Source organism: Syngnathus typhle, linkage group LG1 (genome assembly GCF_033458585.1).
Source record: "Syngnathus typhle isolate RoL2023-S1 ecotype Sweden linkage group LG1, RoL_Styp_1.0, whole genome shotgun sequence".
Classification (NCBI taxonomy): Eukaryota; Metazoa; Chordata; class Actinopteri; order Syngnathiformes; family Syngnathidae; genus Syngnathus; species Syngnathus typhle.
The window spans coordinates 4,594,278-4,610,839 of NC_083738.1; the positions used below are offsets into that span (position 1 = coordinate 4,594,278).

Below are 16,562 nucleotides of genomic sequence, written 5' to 3' on the forward strand. Positions count from 1 at the left end.
TGTAACTCACTCTGACCTTTTACAAGTGATCTGTTAATGTTTTCCAAATGAGTATCGAAGCAGTTTGCATCCCTTAATCTTAAGTGTGAACAGGCGGGGGACACCCTGACACCCTGGTTGTCAGCCAATCGCAAGGCACACATACATGAACAACTACCGTAATTTTCGGACTATAAGTCGCGTTTTTTTCATAGTTTGGGTGGGGGGGCGACTTATACCCTGGAGCGACTTATATATGTTTTTTTTCACAAATTTTTACTTGATCATTAACACATCACTTACTTACAAGTATAGATGACCACTTCACATGTTATTTTTAGTATAGTTGATCACTTCACATGCTTTGATATCTTTATCTTGAACATATTCAAAACATGAAAAATAGAGAGAAAAAAATCAAATAAAGTAATTAACACTTTAAAGCGCCATATCCTCTGGACATGTCCCCTGTCACCAGGATGACATAAAGGACGAGAAATTTGATCAATGGATTTAATGATTTGGAGTGACACAAATGGTTTGATAATATTGTTGTTTATTTGATAGTTATTTAAAATATAGTTTATATATCGTTGTATGGGCCTGTGGAATAATTTGAACTACGGCGCGGCACACGGCATTGTTAACAAAGGACAATCGATGGATTTAATGAATTGGAGTGACGCAGATGGTTTTATAAACGTGTTATGCAATAGTTTTTTTAAAATAACTGAATGTTACGTCAGGCCCGTTCTCAGCTCCTCGTTTGTGTTTGTCACGTTAGCATACCGTATCCTTTAGCCCAGTGCTTCTCAAATAGTGGGGCGCGCCCCCCTTGGGGGGCGCCGTGCTATACCTGGGGGGGCGCGTGTGACCCTGGGGAACAGGCTTTTTTTTTGCAGTACTAGAATAAAGTGTAATTGCGCATCTTTCCAGCAGGGGGCAGTGGCGCTCTCATTGTTACTTCTGTGACGTTTGCGACAGTGCAACATTTTACGACTTACAAGACAAGTTAGGATAGTCACGGTGGGGAGGGGGGGGGCGCGAATAGTTTTCTTCTTGCTAAGGGGGGGCGTAACAGAAAATAATTGAGAAGCACTGCTTTAGCCTGTTGTTGCTCGTTCATGTCTGTTCTTCGTGTTGGATTTTGTCGAATAAATTGCCCCCCAAAATGCGACTTATACTCTGGAGCGACTTATATATGTTTTTTTTCACATTTTTGGGCATTTTATGGCTGATGCGACTTATACTCCGGAGCGACTTATAGTCCAAGAATTACGGTATCTGCACCCACACCTACGGGCAATTTGGAGTGCTCAATCAGCCTACCATGCATGTTTTGGGGATCTTGGAGGAAACCGGGGAGGCCGGAGAAAAGACATGCATGCACAGGGAGAGCATGCAAACTCCACACAAGGAGGGCCAGATGTGGAATCGAACCTGCACCCTCTGAACTGTGAGGCGGACGTGCTAACCAGTGCTGCCATCTTACAAGGACTCAAACTATGAATTTGGACACTAACATTGTTCTGCCACGGTGTTCTTGGTTCAAACTGCATTTATAATTTGACGTGTGTGAAATCAGGGAGGAACACAGGTACAAGCTGCACCTAGTGTGTTTTGGCTGCCAAGTCATTAGCAAAATGTCCTTTGTGAATACGACGTTAAGATGGAGCAAACTGAGGGTGCTGATGAAGAGCAAAGAAAGGTGCTATCAGTTGCCATGGTTAGGTTTTGGGGGATTCGGTGCCAAGTGTACGCCCTCGTTCGCACTAGTGAAGTGGCAATAGTGAGGTACCCTGTTGGTAGATTAAATTGGGTGGAAATGAAGGTATGAGTGTAGAAATGCAATATGTATGGGTGGTGCACGTCAGACTCAACGTGTGCACCGGGATCGTGAGAGCAGTGCGTAATTGCTCACGCCTGCAGGTACTATTTGGGATCTTAGTAAATCAGGACATAAATGTTCAATGTACAAAATGTCAGTGATCATAGTAGGCAATCAGCAATCAGGAGCCATAACATAAACCTCTACACATTTGAATAAAAACGACTTTGCTTGCAACTCTTTTTCACTGCTGTGGTCAAGTGGGTCTCAACAAATGTTATTGCAAGAGCCAAACCCATTCTGCTGTCACGGCACTTCTATACAATATGTGGCATTGCAACTCGTCCTCCTGGCCCCTGTTTATGAAGTAGTGGAAAATGACACTATTCCTTCAGGAGGTTTGAGAAATGGTGCATAGAATGCACTTTCCTTTGGGATGGGTAAGATTCAAATGTGTATCAGACAGCTGCCAACTTTGTGTTTCACAGCTTTCATTCCCTATATCCTCTGTGCTATTATTTTACCATCACTGTCCAACCAACTGTGTTTGTTAAGGTAGCTAGGTGTATTTATTTGCATAAATCCAAATGTGTCTCGGGGGTTGAAACTTGCTTGTCAACCATTACAGCAGCATCTGGCTTCACAACACTGTCTCCCACTGAGAGTGTGTCACTGTGTGTGCTTTCTACAATGTATGAAGTAAAAGGATGAATGACACAATGATAAAACAAATTGTGCACATGAGTGAATTTCTGACCATTTAAGATTAATAGCAAAATGAATCAACTGTAGAATGGAAATGGGGGCAAAAAAAATGGAGATACTGGATGTGTCCATTGTTGCCTTGCTGGATGTCAAACCTCTGGTATACTCAGTGGCCTAGTGGTAGAGTGTCCGCCCTGAGACTGGGAGGTTGTGGGTTCAAACCTCGGCCAGGTCATACCAGACTATAAAAATGGGACCCATTGCCTCCCTGCTTGGCACTCAGCAACATTCTGTAATGAGATGTCTGGGCTCAATAAGAAAATAAACAAACTACTGGAGAAAAATAGCTGTGTGATCGGTTGGCAGGTGCCGCCTGTTGCTGTAGACGGTGCTCAGAGTGCCTTTGGGATTGTGACCCCAACTCTTGAAATTGATTAACTGTTACTGTTGCATCCAATCAACTGTTAAAACATGTTATAACAAATGAAGTTGTCATTTCTGTCAAAACGAATTGATACAACTTATTATTCAAACCTACAGTTCATTTGTTATTGCTGTATTCAAATCATATGTTATCCTGGTCGAACTTCTGTATTTTTTGTTTCAACTTGTTATTCAAACTTTCAGTTCAACTTTCGGTTAAATCATATTGTACTGTTCAAATTCACTTTTCTTTTGCTTCTTCCTTTCCATGGTTACGGTGATATAGTATATTTTATAAGATTCAAATGTTTATAATTATCTGCAGAAAAGATAATTGGAATCAACCTCCCATCTAGCCAAGACTTGTACCTGTCCAGGACCAGGAAACGTGCAAGTAACATCTCTACAGACCCTTCTCACCCAGGTTGCAGTCTGTTTGAACTACTCCCCTCCGGACGGCGTTATAGAGCTCTGTACGCCAAAACCAGCAGACAGAGACAGCTTCTTCCCCCAGGCTGTTGTTCTGATGAACTCACACAACTCTTAGAGTCTCAGAGTCATTACTGTGCAATAACATCCTGCCCTCCACACCTTTTTTGAATTATCTACCAGGGGTGTCAAACTCCTTTCCTCGGGGGCCGGATCCCTACATGTTTTCCAAGTTTCCCTTGTTAAACACACCTGATTCAAATGTCCAGTTCGTCCTCACTTTCAGCAGGAGCCTGATTAATTGAATCAGGTGTGTTTAACGAGGGAAACTTGGTAAACATGAAGGGATTCGGCCCCCGAGGACTAGATCCTGACACCCTTGATCACTGTTTGTACTATGTGTCCTCTCTGCATCCATTGCAGCCTGGTCATCCTGGAAGAGGGACCCTCCCATCTGTGGACTCTTCTCAAGGTTTCTCATTTCCCCGAGCTGGAGTTTTGAGTTTTTCCTTGCCCTCTTGGGAGTTTAAGATCAGGGGATGTTTGAGAATATTTGCCATTTTTCACATGTCCTGAGTGTTGTTAGTCACCTAAATGTTGAACAGAGGGTGTGATTTACCAAAGTCAAATTCCTTGTTTGGCATGCTCAAACATTGCGAATCAAAACTCTTGAATCTTGAATATATAGCTAGTGCTGTAGAATGTTGCTGAGTGCCAAGAGTTTGCTGAGGAGCTCTGCAGTAATTCCGGAACCCCATCCCCACCACAGGCAGTGTGAATGTGAGGAATATGATTCTTTTTATTGTGTGTCTTGCAGTGAAACATTGGTTGAAATCGGGACGGGACTAGATAAGCAGAATTGCTTCAACCCGCTTCCCTTTTCGACAAGTCTGTCACGTACTGGCGACACCTGTGACAGGACCACGCCCCCCTATCAGCGGAATCGCCGCCACCTGCCACAGCCTCATGGATAGCGCTATATCAACGCCGCCAGCGCAGACCCGAGTGTCCGTCTGTCCAGTGAGATTGTTTCGCCCTCCGGTCCACGACAAACCGAAGTCTGTGAAGAATCGAAGATGCAGCAGAACAGCTTGTTTTTCCCAGCCTGATTGCCCGCAATAAAATCTCTATCGCTACGCACTTGGCTGCACTCTCCATTCCCTTACAGTACAGACGGACCAATGCTATGCAGCCAGCGAACGAAGAGACGGCATTCGCCCGGCTGGAGCGGGCCGAGACCGCCATTAGCAGCCTACCCGCCGACATCCGGAACCTAATTGAGGTGGGCCAACGGCAACAGCAACAGCAGCAGGAGATGGCCCAAGCCCTCCAGAGTTTGTCGGTGGCTGCGCCCCCGGCTGTCACGGCACCCTCGCCCCGCCCGTCGACCGAGGCCAGGAGGCTCGCGGACGTTCCGGAGCCCCGCCTCGGCAACATTGAAAGATTCAGAGGAGATCCCAAACACGTGAGGGCGTTCGTGACTAACTGCCGTATAATGTTTGATCTCCAGCCCGTCAGGTTTGCATCAGAGGCTGCCAAAATCGGGTTCGCCCTAACCCACCTCACGGACAAGGCGCGGCTGTGGGGGCTGGCCGAATACGAGAGGGGGGCCCCGGCTTGTGACACGTTCGACGCATTCGTGGAGGAATCGCTCTGCTTGTTTGACCTGGGCTCTGCCGCCGAAGACGCCGCCGAGGCACTGGCGACGCTGCGTCAAGGTAGCCGATCGGTCGCAGATTACGCCCTCAAGTTCCGGACCCTAGCCGGCAGCAGCGGGTGGATCGAGCCGGCGCTCGTCAGCACATTCCTCAACGGTCTCGCCGAGTACATGAAGGACGAGCTAGTTTCCCGCGATCGGCCGCGAACCCTGACGCGATGAACTTGGCGGCTTGAGTAGACCGGTTGATCCGGACGCGGCGGCGCGATCGGGAGCGGAGGTCCCTGCGAAACCCGCCAACCGCACCACCCGCCGAGCCCATGGATCTGGGTGGGGGTATCTGCGTGAGCTCGACCAGCACAGGCTCTCCCAGTCCCAGTACGCTCAAGTTACAGGCACGTGTCCAGCTCGCGGCGGGCAACCGGAACGTGGCTGCCCTGGTGGATTCCGGGGCGGAGGGTAACCTCATGGATAGTTGCCTGGCACGCCAGTGGGGGATTAACTTCCTGCCTCTGAGCCCGCCCATTCCCGCACGCGCCATTGATGGCCGTCTGATCGGCGAGGTGGCCTTCGTGACAGAGCCAGTCAAGGTACTGCTCTCCGGCAATCACCACGAGACCATCCACTTTTTTCTTCTTCCCCTCCTTCATCCTGGGGGACCCTTGGCTGCGGCAGCACAACCCGGTACTGGACTGGGAAGTGGGGGTGGTTCATCAGTGGAGCGAACGCTGCCATCGGACGTGCCTGAGGGCGGCCACCAGCCCGCTCGGTGGAGCCCCGCCCAGGTACAGCACCGACATCTCCACCGTACCGGCGGTTTATCACAAACTCAAAGAGGTTTTTAGTAAGGCCAGGGCCACCTCCCTTCCTCCCCACCGGTCTTACGATTGTGCCATCGACCTGCTGCCCGGCACCTTCCCCCCCAAGGGACGTGTCCACTCCCTGTCCGCTCCTGAGCACCGGGCCATGGAGGAATACATCCGGGAGTCCCTGGCGGCCGGCATCATACGGCCGTCCTCATCACCTGCGGGAGCGAGGTTCTTCTTCGTGGAGAAGGAGGGCACGCTCCGCCCGTGCATCGACTACCGGGGAATAAACGCGATAACCGTTAAGAACCGATACCCCCTGCCTCTTCTGTCTTCCGCCTTCGAGTGCCTTCAGGGTGCCACCGTCTTCACTATGCTGGACCTTCGCAACGCCTACCACCTGATCCGCATCCGGGAGGGAGACGAGTGGAAGACGGCTTTCAACACCCCGAGCGGCCACTACGAGTACTTGGTGGTTCCGTTTGGGCTCACCAATGCCCCAGCGGTTTTCCAGTCCTTAATAAATGACGTGCAACGAGACATGCTGGACAAGTTCGTGTTCGTTTATTTGGACGACATCCTCATCTTCTCCCGCTCCCTCCCTGAACACATCAAGCATGTTCGGACGGTGCTATGCCGCCTCCTGGAAAATTCGCTTTACGTGAAGGCAGAGAAGTGCGAGTTCCACGCCTCCTCTGTCAAGTTCCTCGGCTACGTGGTGCGCGAGGGATCCGTCGAGATAGACCCAGAGAAAGTGCAAGCGGTCACGTCATGGCCTGTCCCCGAGACACGCAAGCGGCTGCAACAATTCTTGGGGTTCGCGAACTTCTATCGCCGTTTCATCCGTGGGTATAGCACGGTGGCCGCGCCCCTCACCAGCCCCGCCTCCCCGTACAAATGGACGGAACGGGCAGAACAGGCGTTTCAGGTGCTCAAGAGGAGGTTCACGTCCGCTCCCATCCTCCGAGTCCCCGATCCTGACCGGCAGTTCGTGGTCGAGGTGGACGCCTCGAACGTGGGTGTTGGGGCGGTGCTGTCCCAACGCAGCTGCCAGGACGATTGCCTCCACCCGTGCGCCTTTTTTTCTCGCCGCTTGTCGGCCTCGGAGCGGAACTATGACGTCGGCAACCGGGAGCTCCTCGTCACCACGCCGTTCATCGTCTGGACCGACCACCGCAACCTGGAGTACCTGAGATCGGCCAAGAGGCTGAACGCGAGGCAAGCAAGGTGGGCTCTGTTCTTTGACCGGTTTGAATTCTCTCTCTCCTACAGGTCGGGTTCCCGCAACGCGAAGGTGGATGCCCTGTCGTGTTCGTTTCCTGGCGGGGAGGAGGGACGGGGTCCGCCTCCCACTATTCTCCCGAGCTCGGTGCGGGTGGCGGCGCTGTCATGGGAGATTGAACGCCAAGTGGAAGCCGCATCACGCAATCAACCCGGCCCCAGCAACTGCCCGGAAGGTCGCCTGTTCGTCCCTGAGGGCCTGCGCTCGTCTGTGCTGCAATGGGCACACGACTCACGCCTGGCCTGTCATCCCGGAGCTGCGCGCACGAGGTACGTGGTGGCGCAGCGTTTCTGGTGGCCCACCTGGCAAGTGGACACCAGCGATTACGTCAGAGCCTGCTCAATATGTAACCGCTGTAAGACCTCCACTCGTCCTCCGGCCGGGCTACTCCAACCCTTGCCGGTTCCCCGGCTTCCCTGGTCTCACCTGTGCATCGACTCTGTCACGGGCCTTCCCCCCTCGGAGGGGAACACGGCAGTCCTCACAGTGGTGGACCGGTTCAGCAAAATGACTCCCTTCTTCCCTCTGCCTAAGCTTCCGTCCGCGAAGCAGACTGCGTCCATCATGGTGCGGGAGGTGTTTCGTCACCACGGCCTCCCACAGGACATCGTGTTGGACCGTGGCTCGCAATTTGCGTCCACCTTCTGGCCGGAGTTCTGCCGACTCCTCGGCGGTACGGCCAGCCTCTCGTCGGGGTTTCACCCTCAGTCCAACGGTCAAACCGAGCGTCTGAACCAGGAGCTGGGCAGGTCCCTCCGATGCATGGCCGCCGGGGACCAGCGTGGGTGGGTCCAACAGCTGCCTTGGGTGGAGTACGCCCACAATTCCCTCCCCAGCTCGGCTACGGGACTGCCGCCCTTCCACTGCGTCTTCGGGTACCAGCCACCCTTGTTCGCCTACCAGGAACGCGACACCGCGTGCCCGCCGGCCCAGGCTTGTGTCTGCCGTTGTCGTCGTGCCTGGGCGAGGGCCCGGACCGCTCTTCTCCGCTCTGTTTCAGGCTACGCCCGCCAGGCAAACAAGCGCCGGTCGCCGGCCCCGGAGTACAGAGTGGGCCAGCGGGTGTGGCTCTCGACGCAGGATTTGCCGCAGCAAGAGGGATCCCGCAAGCTGGCGCCGCGCTTTGTTGGGCCGTTTCCCATCCAGAAGGTGATCAGCCCGTCCGCCGTCCGTCTCCTCCTTCCGGAGTCCATGAAGGTACACCCCACGTTCCACGTGTCCCGTGTGCGGCCCGTTTTTGAGAGCCGCCGCCGCCCCAGCTTGTTGAGGGGGGTCCGGCTTACGCCGTCCGCTCCCTGCTCCGATCGCGGCGGCGCGGTCGTGGCTTCCAATACCTGGTGGATTGGGAGGGCTATGACGACACCCACCGCTCCTGGGTCCCGAGCCGCTGGATCCTCGACCGTTCGCTCATCACGGAGTTCCATCGCTGTCACCCGGACCAACCGGGCCCCCGGCGCGGACGGCCGAGGACGGTTGAGGGGCCCAGGGGTAAGGGCCCGAGGCGGCCTTGTCCGCCGGTGCCGGAGTCTTCTGCCCCCGCGTCCGTCGATCCTGCGTCCGACGAGGAATCAGTACTAACCCCGCCTGGTCGTCCGAGGGGTTGCCTTCCTCTGCCTTCTGATTTCTTTGTGTTTTAGTGCTCTGGGGACGTCGGGAGCCATCCCTTGTGGGGGGGGTTTCTATCACGTACTGGCGCCACCTGTGACAGGACCACGCCCCCCTATCAGCGGAATCGCCGCCACAGCCTCATGGACAGCGCTATATCAACACCGCCAGCGCAGACCCGAGTGTCCGTCTGTCCAGTGATATTGTTTCGCCCTCTGGTCCACGACAAACCGAAGTCCGTGAAGAATCAAAGATGCAGCAGAACAGCTTGTTTTTGCCAGCCTGATTGCCCGCAATACGCACTTGGCTGCACTCTCCATTCCCTTACAAAGTCATGTCAAACCTAATGTGAAATAAAGCTGTAAAAATGTTATTGTATATGTACTTGTCGAAATAAACATATCGAATCCCCCCCCAAAAAGTCACCTCTCTAACAGGGAAAAAGCCCAAGTTGCTGTGCAAGGCAGAGAAGTTCCAACGAGACATAGTTGGAGTCGCCTCCACATACATTTTGGGGTCTGGTACCAGTCCTCTAGGTTGGACTTTTCAAAAAATGTAATTTTAACTATTAACTCTAACGATCATCCCATGGGCCCACCACTTGTGGGAGGGGCCTTAGGACTCGAGTGCAGAGAGAAATGGGCGGCGGAAGACGAGGACCTTGGCGGCTGATCCCCGGCTACAGAAGCTGGCTCTAGGGGACATGAAATGTCACCTCTCTGACAGGGAAAAAGCCTGAGCTGGTGTGCAAGGCAGAGAAGTTCCGACTACACTTAGTGGGAGTCGCCTCCACATACATTTTGTGCTTTGGTGCTAGTCCTCTGGGTTGGACTCTCTCCCACTCTGGAGTTGTCTGAGGTGAGTGGCGCACTTATTGCCGCCAGGCTTACCGCCTGTACATTGGTGTTCACCCTGATGGACGAGAGCATAGCAGCAGCTGCAGCAGTTCTGAGTACCCACCTTTCCTTGAGTCCTTGGAATGAGTGCTGGAGAGTGCACCATCTGGGACACTTTTGATCTGCTGGGTGACTTCAATGTTCATGTGGGCAGTGGCAGCGAGCTATGAAAGGGTGTGATTGGGAGAAACGTCCCCTAAGCCCTGGTCAGAGCGTGAGTGGGTGTTATGTCACTGGACTTTTGTGCTCATTACAAATGGAGAGAGAGAGAGAGAGAGAGAGAGAGAGAGAGAGAGAGAGAGAGAGAGAGAGAGAGAGAGAGAGAGAGAGAGAGAGAGAGAGAGAGAGAGAGAGAGAGAGAGAGAGAGAGAGAGAGAGAGAGAGAGAGAGAGAGAGAGAGAGAGAGAGAGAGAGAGAGAGAGAGAGAGAGAGAGAGAGAAGAGAAAGAGAGAGAGAAAGAGAGAGAGAAAGAGAGAGAGAAAGAGAGAGAGAGAGAGAGAGAGAGAGAGAGAGAGAGAGAGAGAGGAGAGAGGAGAGAGAGAGAGAGAGAGAGAGAGAGAGAGAGAGAGAGAGAGAGAGAGAGAGAGAGAGAGAGAGAGATGGTAAGGGGTTTAACTCAGCAGATCCGCCGCGCTGTGCTTTGTGGAAACGTGGCTCGGTGATTGAACCCCCCACCACGCCGTGGAGCTAGCGGGGTTCCGGCTAACGCGAGCAGATCGCAGCGCGGAGCTCTCCGGAAAATCAAAGGGAGGTGGTCTTTGTTTCTACATTAATGAACGTTGGTGTACTGATGTCACGGTGTTGAAAGAGTTTTGCAGCCCTCTCCTAGAAACACTTTTCATAAACTGCCGGCCGTTCTATTCACCACGGGAGTTCTCCTCGATCGTCATGGCAGCTATTTACATTCCACCACACGCGCGTGCGAGTGAAGCCACGCAGATGCTGGCTGACCAGGTAACAGACATGGAGAAACTTCTACCAAACTCACTAATCATTGTTCTGGGTGATCTTAACAGGGCGAACCTCGCACACGAACTCTCCAGACTCTGGACCACTGCTACACCGTGATTAAGGATGCATATCACTCTGCGGCTCGTGCAGCTTTAGGACTCTCGGACCACTGTCTAGTTCATCTGATCCCGGCCTACAGGCAGAAACTAAAAACTTCTAAGCCTGTGGTGAGGACTGTGAGGAAGTGGACACTGGAGTCAAGGCAGGACCTCCAAACCTGTTTTGACAGCACCGATTGGGGAGCTTTCGAAGCTGCAACTTCAGACTTGCATGAACTCACTGACACTGTCACATCATACATCAGTTTTTGTGAGAATCTGTGTGTGCAGACTAAGACCTTCTGCACGTACAACAACGACAAACCTTGGTTTACACCGAACCTCAGGAGGCTGCGTAAAGTCAAGGAGGAGGCCTACAGGAGCGGCGACCGCGACCACGCTTATTTCGCGTGTTTGTTACGCTATGTTCAGCCGGGATGCCAAATGAAGTATGGCGTGATGTGCCTCGCATAAATTCGTTCGCCGGTGTTCACTTGCTTGTGCGAGTGTCTACCATGACATGTACTAGAGAGGAGGTGGGGCATTACCGTATTGACCCGAATATAAGACGACCCTGATTATAAGACAACCCCCTTCTTTTTCAAGACTCAAGTTTGAAAAAATACTTTTTGAACACCAAATTCAGTTTTTACACAGAAAATAATTACAGTACATCTGAAACAAATGATTATAACAATATATTCTAGAGAAAAAGCATGTTATTTTGCCTCATTCAAATCATGCAAAAACTGTCTATCACATCTGAACATTTAAAAATGTGTCACGACTCGTCCCCGGTTGTGTTATTAGATGTAGAGTCATGGTTTCTGTCCGTCTGTGTACTCGCCCCTCCCTTCCTGTGTCATGTACTAATCCCAGTCACCTGCCTCTCGTTACCTGTCTCGTATTTAAGCCCTGTCTGCATGTCACTCCCTGTTGGATCATTGATGTATTTTTGGTTCCCGTCTTTGTCAAGTCGGTTAGCCAGTCTGTCGGTCGGTAAGGTAAATTATGTCAGTTTGCCGGCTCTGTTAGTTTTTTCCCCTTATCCTCTCTTCCAACTACCTTTTCCCTTTAATAAACCCGGGTCCAAGCTGCATTTGGTCGCCCTGCTCCATTCCGATCCGTTACAAAATGTAAACTAAAGTGCAATCACATTTGTGAATGAATGGCTTCTGGTTTTTGAAATGTATCACCTACAGTTTCTGTTGGGGAGCCTGAGGACTGTATAGAGGCTTTGCAGTCACGTGATTTTATCACGTGATTTTGTGTTATGCCGGCATCTTGCCGGGCAACCGGTCAGCTCGTTCCTACGTGTTCGTACAGATTCAGTTTGATTTCTGCGCTACATTTTCACAGATTTCATCCGAATTATGGCTGATTTGCTATCCAATGAAGTTGGGCATTTGGATGAAGAATCCAAGAAACGTTACCGAGCATTTGGATGAAGAATCCAAGAAACGTTACAGAGAGAAGTTGAATTTTGTTGACACAACGGATCTGTACCTTTTACCGAGAAGCATGCTAAAATCACCTGAGCATTTTGCAACAGCCGACCTGCCTGATCTCTCATATCCAGATATTTATAATTACCTTGTCGATTCACCATCTCCGTACACTGGAAAGGACCTTAAGGCATATAAGAGTCTGGATGCCTACAAATATTTTACAGCAGGTTTTGTGCATGATGGGCTGATATGGCAGATTCCAAACAAGAATTGATTTCTTCTCATGACCAAGGTAAGGAAAATATCATATTGAAATCTGAGAAATTAATTCCTACAATAAAACATTACATAATTTCCAACTATTCAGTATAGAGCTTATGCAACAATTTCTACAAAAATACTTTTTAGAATTCATGCTTGATAATTCCTGTTGGTCTCTTGCTCAAAATGAACCAGGTTTAAATTTTCAAGCTAATTTAATGAATGATTCATGAGAGAATTTACCAAATGGCAGGTAGAATATGCATAAATGGACAGTAAGAGGTCTAGCCTTGTATATTAGATCCAAATTAGGGACTGATAATAATATAAGGTATGTCATATTATCTGTTTCAGGTAAAACACTCTCAACGGATGAATGATCCTCCCCTCAGACCTTGGGTAGCAATAGCGAAAGATGGTCAGATCCTGTGCTGCCACTGTACCTGCATGGCTGGATTGGGTGAAACATGCACACATTCAGCAGCATCCCTGTTCGTCCTGGAGACATTAATACGTATGAAGACGGCCACTTCATGCACATCACTACCTTGTCAGTGGCTGAAACCATCAGCATCGCACATAGAATATGCTGAAGGATGGAATATTGATTTTGCCCGTCCAGCCCAGAAACGAAAGTCAGACGTTTCAACTCCTGAGGAAAGTGCTACGAGAAAACTGCTGGATGTTCCTCCACCAACTGTCTTTGTCTGAATGCGGTGGAAGACCAGCAATTTTGAGCATTGTCCCTGACTATGCTGCCAACTTTGGATATGTTGGTTTGTAAATCCGAGAACTGCAGCATCAAAGCATTCCACATGAAATGTCTTGGCATAAAATGAGTTCCACAACGATGGTTTTGCCCTAACTGTAAGAAGTTGTAAATAAAACAGAAAAAGTTGTTTCTGTAAGATTCTTTCCTGGTATTTATTACAGAAGAAATATGGATGCAACATCATTACTCAAATGCTACAATTGGGTCGGAAAAATTAGTAAGTGCGCATGACACTTGTACAATTTTATCTAATGTAGTGAAACCACTGTCATCCGATGACAATAAAGAGATGGGTATGATATTTTCTATCATGGTATACTTCTGTCTTGCGAGTCCAATAACTCTCTCTACATGGATACGGACAGCAGCTAATCCTCTGGTGCCCTCAACATCTAGTGGATTAAGCTGTTTTTTACCTTTAGTAAAAGCTGGTGTCTCGAGGTTGGCCTGGTGCAAACCAATAGAATCACCGACATCGAATCCCCTGTCAGCCAAGATCAGATTGCCTGGCAGTAGATGGGTCAGAAAATTGCTTTGTTCGACAACAAACTTGTCACTGGCACGACCACCCCAGCCCTTGGAGATAAACCATATGGTACCTTGTGGAGTAATGCCAATCAGATATTTCATTGTATTGTGAGACTTGTAGTTTGAATAAGTTTGGGCCCTGGCTTTCAGATCACTCGCCCGCTCAATGAATATCTCGAAACAATCAATGACGCATGCACACTTGCTGAATTTAGAACGAAAGGACATTGGTAAACTCAGTCTAAGCTGCTCACGCTCAGGCCAAACCACTAGGGTTGGAACCAGTATACTATGCATGACATGGATTACCGTTTTTTTCCGTGTATAGTGCGCCCCCATGTATAATACGCACCCTAAAAATGGCATGCTGATGCTGGAAAAAAGCCTGTACCCATGTATAATACGCACCCAATATTTATGAATTAAAAAAAAAAAAATATTTTATTTTTTTAAGTCCCAATAATCGTCACACACGCAGGGAGGCAATGGGTCCCATTTTTATAGTCTTTGGTATGGTCTTAACTAGGCTGGATGTAATTTTTTTTGTTGGCGTTGATTTCTCCGACTGCCCGTAAACGCACCACCGCGCTCCGTGCGCGCACGGGAAAGACGCGTGCGGACGTGAAAAAGGCGGCTCTGTATGGGAGAGACGTTGAAGAGGAATAAAAACACCCTTGGAAACCAAAACTTGCCCCTCGTCGTGGCTCGGAGCCGCAACAAATGTTTCGGATTTGTGTAGGGTACATTGTGACAGACAGCAAACGAGCAGGCGATCGAGCAAGCGTCTGATACGAGAGCATTGCGGTCGCATGGAGCGTGTTTGAAGTGAACAGCAGAGAAGAAAGGAACAAGGCAAAGTGTTGTGAAATATAATGCACAGAACGGCTGCGCAAGACACGTCAGCTATATAAAGAGCGAGAGTTGTTTTCTTTCTATTAGTTTCAATTCACAGTTTAATTAGCAGTTTCAATCAGCAAATAACAAAATGCGTATTACAGGTAATATTTTATTTCACAACACTGCCTTGTTCCTTTGGTCTCTGCTGTTCATCCTAAAACACAAAGGCACTCTTTAAGCAATGCGACAGTGAGCGCCCGGCACGCCTCTTTCCCGTGCGCGCACGGAGCGCGGTGGTGCGTTTACGGGCAGTCGGAGAAATCAACGCCAACAAAAAAAATTACATCCAGCCTAGTTAAGACCATACCAAAGACTATAAAAATGGGACCCATTGCCTCCCTGCGTGTGTGACGATCATTGGGACTTGAAAAAAAAAAAAAAAAAAATTAAAATTTTTTTTGTACCCATTTATAGTGCGCACCCCAGATTTTAGGACGATAAATTAGTTAAATTTTGCGCACTATACACGGAAAAAAACGGTACATTTCTGAAACTCCTGGAAATACTAGCAGTGGAAACATCATATGTGTAAGCCAAGTACTGAAGGCACAGATTCAGCCTCAGTCTGAGTAATGTCACAAGAAATTGACTAAAAAGACTCAACTTCATATTTTGACTAAGATGAGGTGCAATAAAATCAAATGTTGTCATCATAATCATCTATGATGGCAGACCAGTCAAAAACGTTACTTTGTCATCATTACCCTTGAAAGATTCTTCATTTCATGTACAGCGTTTCAAACTGTCCTTCAGTTCATCAAGTTCTGCACGCAGATTTTTACACTCTGCAGTGAGGGAATCCATTGCTTCCCCAGTGATATCCGTCTGTGTGGCAGTAGTCACCATGCCTTCTTTTCAAATCTCAACGTGCACCACATCTTCACCAGCGGGTAGTTGTGTGCTGCTGCTGCTGCTTGAGATTTTGTCTTCTCTCAAAGATCTTCAATGAACATTTGAGTTTTCGTTTGTGAGGTGACTGGGTATGCTCAAATATACTTGGCACATAGTCTGGGGATAGTGGATCTTCGCTTTTTGCACCTGAAACAATTAAACAATCACATTATTCATAATGACTACCATAAATAATCAAGCACGTTGTTGAAGGGGATATACCCAGTGCAATGCATTCACTCATGAGAATTAATTGTTCAATTCCAATATGAAGTTCAATATTTACATTGATAAAGTTTTGAAGCCAATCAGAGGAAGCATCATGAAAAAATAAACAAGAAATAAAAACGGAGGGGGGGGGGGTGAACTGAAGAAATATTCCCATTCCCTGCCTTGCTGCTCTTGCTGTCTTTCTAAAAATGCACCCAGCATTTTCAACAATCATATTTGTATCATCCCACATTGTATTATTTCAAATTTTGTGAAACAAATCAGGGGTGAATAGTTTGTTTACATACCTGATATGAAGTGCTCATTGCATATCCTTGTGTAAATCGTAGGTTTCCATCGTTCACGACGAATCGCCGCGATCCATTTATCGCGTTTTTGGATGTTTGCCGACAATCTATAGAAGCTAAGATTTGGTTTATCGCCTCGTCTATTGCTACATCCAACAGCACAGCAGGTTTCCGGCATTTTCAAGCTCAAATAGCAGCAGATGTAACAAGAAAGCGTGTGTGAGTCGTTGACCGCCACTGAAATGTTGACCGGCAAGATGGCCGCCAAGCTAATGGGCGCGGCTGATGACATCAGCTGCAAAGCCTCTATAGGGGGTTGGCTTGGATGGTTATGCTCTTTTCGCCCCTGGGTGTCGGTCAGAACACAGGACGGAAGATGTGGTTCAGTTTTGATTGCTTTACTAAATTGCACTGTGGCTCATAGGGGCATACAGGCAAACTGGCAAAAGGGTATAGACGCACGTTTGGTCGTAAGGATGTGAGAGCAGGTGTGTGTCGTGTACATGGGTGAGTCTTTGCACGTGTGAATGTGATTCTTGTGTGTGTGATTATTGTATGAAGGGTGTGTGGGGTGTGTGTGTGTGTGTT

The 16,562-nt window shown here is 49.1% G+C and overlaps 1 long non-coding RNA gene across 1 annotated transcript; it reads left to right on the top strand.

Annotated features, from left to right (window-relative positions):
- The first annotated feature begins 10,204 nt into the window (after positions 1-10,204).
- Positions 10,205-13,216, top strand: LOC133156605 (uncharacterized). The gene is made up of 3 exons (XR_009714887.1): positions 10,205-10,564; positions 10,627-12,399; positions 12,723-13,216. It is a non-coding gene; the product is annotated as an uncharacterized LOC133156605 (long non-coding RNA).
- Positions 13,217-16,562: the final 3,346 nt, after the last annotated feature.